The 7,022-nt window shown below is 41.4% G+C and overlaps 1 non-coding gene across 1 annotated transcript; it reads right to left on the reverse strand.

The window, feature by feature from the left end:
* Window positions 1-5,662: 5,662 nt before the first annotated feature.
* Window positions 5,663-5,734, reverse strand: TRNAM-CAU (transfer RNA methionine (anticodon CAU)). Its single transcript has one exon. It is a non-coding gene; the product is annotated as a tRNA-Met (tRNA).
* Window positions 5,735-7,022: the final 1,288 nt, after the last annotated feature.

The raw sequence follows: 7,022 nt of genomic DNA on the forward strand, positions 1-7,022 counted from the left end.
ATCTTTCCTGTAAGAATTAGTGGTTTTTTGGTATGCTTTAAGGATTGCCTTCTTCAGTAGGTCATAATTACATATGATATCCTGCGACAAAGTTGCATAGATATTCAAGGCTGTACCAGAAAATAACATTCCTAACCTGGTAGTCCAGGTGTCAGCAGGTCATTCACAGAGGGTAGCAGTATTTTCAAACCTGATAATGTATGAAGTAATGTCTTCACCTTCTGTGAAGGGAGGTAAATTAGGTGTTGGAATATGTGCACTGACTGCACGTTGTTCCATTACTCCTTCCTCTAATTGTTGTTGTGTAAAAGTTAACTTTTTATTCTCTAATTCAAGGCGAGATTTTTAGAGCTCACGATCCTTTTCTCTCTCTATTAACTCATGCTCTCTAGCTCTTTCCTCACGATCAAGTCTATCATGCTCTTTTTTGTCTTTGCGCTCTCTTTCTAACTGTCTCTCTTGGCTTTCTCTTTCAATTCTCTCTCTCTTTTCTCCTGTCTTTCAAGGTTCTCTTTCTCATTTTTCTCTTCTATTTCGATTTTCTCTCTCTCCTTTTTCTCTTCTCTTTCGATTCTCTCTCTCTCCTTTACTTCTTCTCTTTCCCTTTCTAACTGTCTCTCTTCTCTCTCAATTCTCTCTCTTTCAAGTCTTTCCTGGATCTTAGCACTAATGAAAGATTCTAAATTTTTCCCTGTTATTCCTAACTTACTTCCAGCATTCATCCAAAACTGGTATTCCTCCATGCTTGCAAGAATAACTTAAACTATCAGGGGAAATGAAACGGGTATTAAAGAAAACAGAGGGTTCAATTCCTGCTCTGCTCAAACTGTAAATAAACCAGAGGGCTCGATCCCTGCTTCAATTAAACAACATGTATTAATGAAAACGAAGGGTTCTATGCCGGCTCCGAGCAAACAGTAAGTAGAATGGGGTCACTTGACCATCCAATCTTCTCACCAACAAATCAAGAGTGTCCTATGACAGTTCCCTTGATATAATAAAGAGCTCAATGAAACAAATTGTCACTGGAAAATCTCGGGTCCCTAGAGTCTAATCCTCCAAAGTGTTTCAAGCTCAAAGTGTCAGAATTAAATATTATATCCTGCCTGACTTGACTTACAATAAATTGAGACCATAACAATCACCAAATCTTTTAAATACCTGTACTGTAGTCCTACCATAGAGAATGATTACTCATGGCTGGTGGTAACCGTTGAAGTTCCAATGGTAGATTCGAGATGGAGTTGAATCTTGATTCAGTAGAGTTGATCCTGGCAAGGTCGCCACTTGTGAAGGCTTACTCAGCCCTGTAATAACTTCAGTAAGTATTACTAAGGCTGGCTCCTCCTCAGGAAAATTAATGAATAGAAAAAGAAATAATAACAGACAAACATAAACACTTTATTATATAGAAATTTAAAATATAAAACACTTAAATATGAAATATTAATCCTACATTAAAGAAAATGAAAAATGAAAAATATAAATGATAACTTAATTCAACGCTAATATATATAGGGGTGTCTGGTGTTGGTGACACTGTGTTTTTGAATTCGTAGCCGTTGCTGATGATGGGGATGGGGGTCGCAGGTGTTGGTTACGACCCACTGGCTAGTTCTTCACAGTAGATAGAGCCTTGAGTATTCTATCCCGATCACAGGAAAGCAGGTTCTTTACCACTGCAATGATGTGGGGTTACGTCCTGCAATTTCCTACGGGTGCACAGGTAATTAAATCCAAAATGGGGAAGTCTCTGGACGTTAGTCCTTCTCTATCATTTCTTCTCGTTGATTGACAGGTGACCCTCTCTGTCATCCAAGCTGGAAAGATAGACAGGTTACCCACTGCTTAAGAAATCACATTCCATGGTAAGTATAATACCCAAAAGATGTGGTGATTATTACAACAGTCAACCTAGAGCAAGACTGAAAGGACTAAGTTTATTATTGGTCAAAAGTGACGCTTTCAACCAATAAATCCACTAGAATACAAGGCAGGCATGTACTTACAGTAGTGTTGGGAGCTGTGAGTTGAGTAATTTACTGTTTGACCAGAGCCCCACACGTCACCTTTCGGGGGGGGGGAGAAGAGGGAGGGGGAGGGATAGTGGGAGCTAGACTGACCCTACGTTAACAAGCAGCCGGCAGTCAAACTATCACTTTAGGGGTGGGGGAAAAAAGGCGGGAATAGCGGGAGCTTGACTTACCCTACCTTAACAAGTAGCCGGTAATGAAACTATCACTTTCGTGGAGGGGGGAAAAAGGCAGGAATAGCGGGAGCTTGACTTACCCTACCTTAACAAGTAGCCGGCAATAAAACTGTTGTTACTATATACTCCCTCGCTACTCCTATCTATTGAACTTTTCCCTCACACTAGGACAGGAATTCCTGGAAAGAAAGTGACTTTCTGTCAAAGAGGCGTAACTAGTAGAACTTTATCAATGCTTATCCAAGACAAGTTGGTGTCCAGGTTATTCATGCTGGAGATAACACTGATTCTGACGTGGTTATTATGCAACGTCCGGGTGATAGATAAGGAGAGAGACACTCTCATTGCTATATCATGCCGCCAATTCAAGCAATTCCAAAATGCAATTAGAGTCACCCCGAAGAACTCTTGGGAAAAGCATATGCATGTGAGTTTTGTTTGTACATGCAAAATCTGGATGTGATACTATAACGTCCCGGTTTGGAATGGGAAAAATGAAACAAACATTCTGAAGTCATTATAATAGTCGTGGTCAGATGTGTTCCTAATCCGGGACACAGATGTTTCACACAGAGAATAAATAGGAGGCAGCAGGCGTGTTTGACTGAAGAAGTCTAATGCGTAGGCGAAACGTTTCAGTCAACAATATATTACCCAACTGTTGCACATGTCTTTCTCTTCAGCTTGTCCGTATTATATACCATTTCCGTTATTATGTTTTATCCGCTAGATATGTCTCTATATGCAGTCCACAACGACCAAATCATCCTGAAAGCTGAGCGGCCACCGAACCAAGGTCGACTACGTACCAACGAGGCATGTTTTGATCATGCACATATGACCTCTGCCAGTTTAACTGGATCTCAACTGCTGAGGAATATACTAGGTTAGGACGTATAATCTAGACTCTGAGGTGCTTCAAGTGCCAAAGGTACAAGCACCTCAGCGAACGATATCAATATAAGGAATAGTGCGGTGTCAGCAGCTATTCTCGCTTGAAAAGGGACTGTTTGGGTAAAATAAAGAGAGGTGAGGCAACGAAACTTCCGTATCAGAAATTGCCTGAAACCTACACTGTCCAGAGAGGCTCCGCCGTGTCAGAGCAGCATGGAAAACCCAGATTATCCTGCCTCCGGCATCAAGTTGAGCACCTAGAACTCAGCAGCAGCCTCGTCAAGAGGTGGCTACAGTATCACGGAACCCAGGGCCACTTTCCCAGTCACAGCGACTGAGGAAGCCGAGGAAACATCATCGACAACTTCAAGGTCTAGCTCAGCCAGCACCAGAGACTACTGTTCGAACTCCCACCCAACAACAGCAGCGAACAGTCCGCATGCTGAAAGAACTGACTACCGCCAACGCATCTACCCTGACACCACAACAGCCACTAGTAAAGAGCAACGTAACCCAAGGGAACAGAGCAAGCCATGCCATATTACCCTGAATCATATAATGATGCTGACAATTACATCCTTTGCCGAAGTCATATGCAACCTGATAGACTAGGTGAAAAACAGAGATACTCAGATGTACTGAGATATTCTTGATCATATGTATGACAGACAAGACAAAATTTATTTCTTTGCAAAGTTAATATGTGATTACATTTCATAATTTGTTGATTACAAAGAAATTCACTATCATGCCGGGGCATTTCGGGCAAAACGGAGCCCATGCGTTGATTAGCAAAGGTACCCGACAGCAAAACACAGAGGCTTGACAGCCTCTGCTGCCTGCAGAGCATGTTTTTATTTATTTATTTATTTTCTTTTTGCAGTGGATCGCATAGGGACTATAGGAAGACCCTGGTCATGGCCACAGAACATCTATAAATCTCAGATTCTCAAAGCTGTCTCTTTCGAGATTCACGGACTGGTCATCTTAGTATTAAGACCCATGTCAAGACGCTGTTTCTGGCGAATCAGTGAATCAATCCACATTGTTCCAGACTATGGAGATGAACCCTACTCCAGGCTGAGGGACTGACCACCTTAAAAATTATTAATCCAAGGTTGATGGACTGATTACATCATCCTTACCTCGCCATTTCTCCAGCTACCTCCAGTTTGTTTTCCTCTGTATTTCATTGATGAAGCTGCCGTGTAGGCGAAACGTTTCAGTCATATAGACACTCATCTGTTGCACATGTGTCTTACTCTTCAACTCGTTGGTTATATGTTCCACGGTGTGTAGGTGTGTAGGTGTGTAGGTGTGTGTGTGTGTGTGTGTGTGTGTGTGTGTGTGTATGTGTGTGTGTGTGTGTGTGTGTGTGTGTGTGTGTGTGTGTGTGTGTGTGTGTGTGTGTGTGTGTACTCACCTAATTCACCTAATTTTGGTTGCAGGGGTCGAGAGTCAGCCCCTGGCCCCGCCTCTTCACTGACCGCTACTGCTCCATGAGCTTTATCATACCTCGTCTTAAAACTATGTATGGTTCCTGCCTCCACTACATCGCTTGCCAGACTATTCCACTTCCTAACAACTTTGTGGCTGAAGAAATACTTCCTAACATCTCTCTGGCTCATCTGAGTCTTCAGCTTCCAGTTGCGTGTGTGTGTGTGTGTGTGTGTGTGTGTGTGTGTGTGTGTGTGTATGTGTGTATGTGTGTTTGTTCGTGCGTGCGTGCGTACGTGCATGTGTGTGCACACATGAGTGCCTGCATGAGCGAGAAAAAAGGCAGTCTTGTTTAATGGAGAGAGTGAAAGTGAGAAAGTTGGGCACTAAGCAGCGGCTGCTGTCCACTGCCAGACCCAGACAAGTGAATGGTTACTTTATTAGTAATAGGAAAAATCTAGACAATTTTTTTGCTTATAAGATGACGAGTTCAGTGGTATTATTCTAATGGCAGACTAATGTGTGTCAGGATATGAACGTCTAGCTTAAAGCTCCTGGATTCTGTTATCTCAGTGAATAAATGTAAGCTGTTGTTACCCTTATGCTTTTCTCTTTTCATGGAAAATATCACTTGGCACCTCACTGTCGTTGCAAATAGTCCTAAAATGGTGTCATCTAACACTTGTAAAGGTGGGGTAACAGTTGCCTCTGAGCAGAAGTGTGTGTGTGTGTAAATAAATACTTGTTCTTCTTGATATCACATACGGAGACGGATCTCACATGGATAAATTAAGCGGCATATCCAAGGAATATCACTGATACAGAAATTAAGCCATCATTAAGGACACTATGGCTCTGACCCGAAGATCACGACTCTGTGGATGGGTAGCTGATGTTTGATTTCCGACGCTCTGCATAAATGCTACAATACTAAAGTTTTAAATTGTACGAACACTTTTGAAAAAAAAAAATCCATATTTATACTCTCCACAAGTTAAAGTTTCATTAGTATCATATCAGCACTGAATTAGATTGTGTAGAAATTAATAAACTAGTGCAAGTTTGAAAATAAACAGGATGTTCAAAGCAGCATTAAATACAAGTAATTTAACTAAAACAACTTAGCAGAGCGTGGTTTCGATCCACGGACCTCTGGGTTATGGGCCCAGCACGCTTCCACTGCGCCACTCTGCTTGACGTGAAAGTCTTTAAGATTACTTTCATAAGTTAATTACGTAAATATTTAAGGTTTTAATAATAGCTTATATTTTGTGTATAACTTATTTTTTCATTTTAGTATACATAATTACAAAGACAGATTTTATACCAAAATATAAGAACAGTGACAGTAATTGATGGAAAGCTCTCTTGCATCTCCTGGACTGGCTAATAAAATCGAGACAGTGGAATCTGTATGTGAATCCTTTGTAGTTCATCATGGGATTCCTGTGGGTCGTCTTTGACACTGATGAGGTATTTGCAACTAAGGACTGTGAACAGTACTGTTGTCTTATTCAGCAGTCATCATTACCAATACGGTTGTAGAATCTAGGACAGGAAAAAAAACCCGACTCGTCAAAACTGCGTGAGATGCAGAATTTTATCAAGATGTTAAATGCTTTATCAACATGTTAGATGCGGGTTATGAAACCGATGCTGTCGTGGTTTATGTACGCAAGGCTTTAGACTTTCCAGAGGTTCGCAACAATATTCACGTTACAGCTAATGACATACACTGTCGTTCCTTTTTCATGCCACCAATTCAAGCAATAACAACATGCATACCAAAACGCAAACAATCTCCACTAGAGTAGCCCAAGACGCTCTTCGGAATAGCATGAGTGTTTAAGTATTGTTTTCACATGCGATGTCTGGATATGATACTACATACGCCATATTTTGAATATGGAAAGTAATGCATAAAATTCACAAGTCATCACAGAAGTTGTGATCAGACGGGTTCATATTCGCAGACACAGATGCTTCACGGCAGGAGTTGCTTCATGTTGGGAAACGAAATGTGGAAAAACTTCAAAAGTGGAACTGACGCTCCCGAAGCCTTGAATGAACTACTTACCTACACATGACCTCTCCAAAATATGTAGCAGTAGTGTGTATGCCTCCTACGAGCAGGTCTGCTACTCTCACTACCTGCGAATTTACTACCAAACTCCTGGAGTAAATGAAACACGGTGTTTAACACGAAGTATTATAAGTTTAAGATCAAGATTGGCTCTGTTGTCCCCATCATTCCAGATATATCTCCAACACCACCGGACGTGATACGTGAAATTGATTGTTCTTGAAAGAGCTGCAAGAATTTGCTTGCTTTCCTTCTTCAAGGGGGGCTCCTTGTAGTGGTGAAGAGGCTCTTTATTCTGAGGAAGTGGACCTTTTGGTCTTCTTCCTCAGACCGAATCTAATTACCTCCAAATCCTCCCTTCCCTATCACATCCTCCCCATTCTCCCCTTTTTTTTCCCT

Source organism: Cherax quadricarinatus, chromosome 78, assembly GCF_038502225.1.
Source record: "Cherax quadricarinatus isolate ZL_2023a chromosome 78, ASM3850222v1, whole genome shotgun sequence".
In the NCBI taxonomy this organism is placed as follows: Eukaryota; Metazoa; Arthropoda; class Malacostraca; order Decapoda; family Parastacidae; genus Cherax; species Cherax quadricarinatus.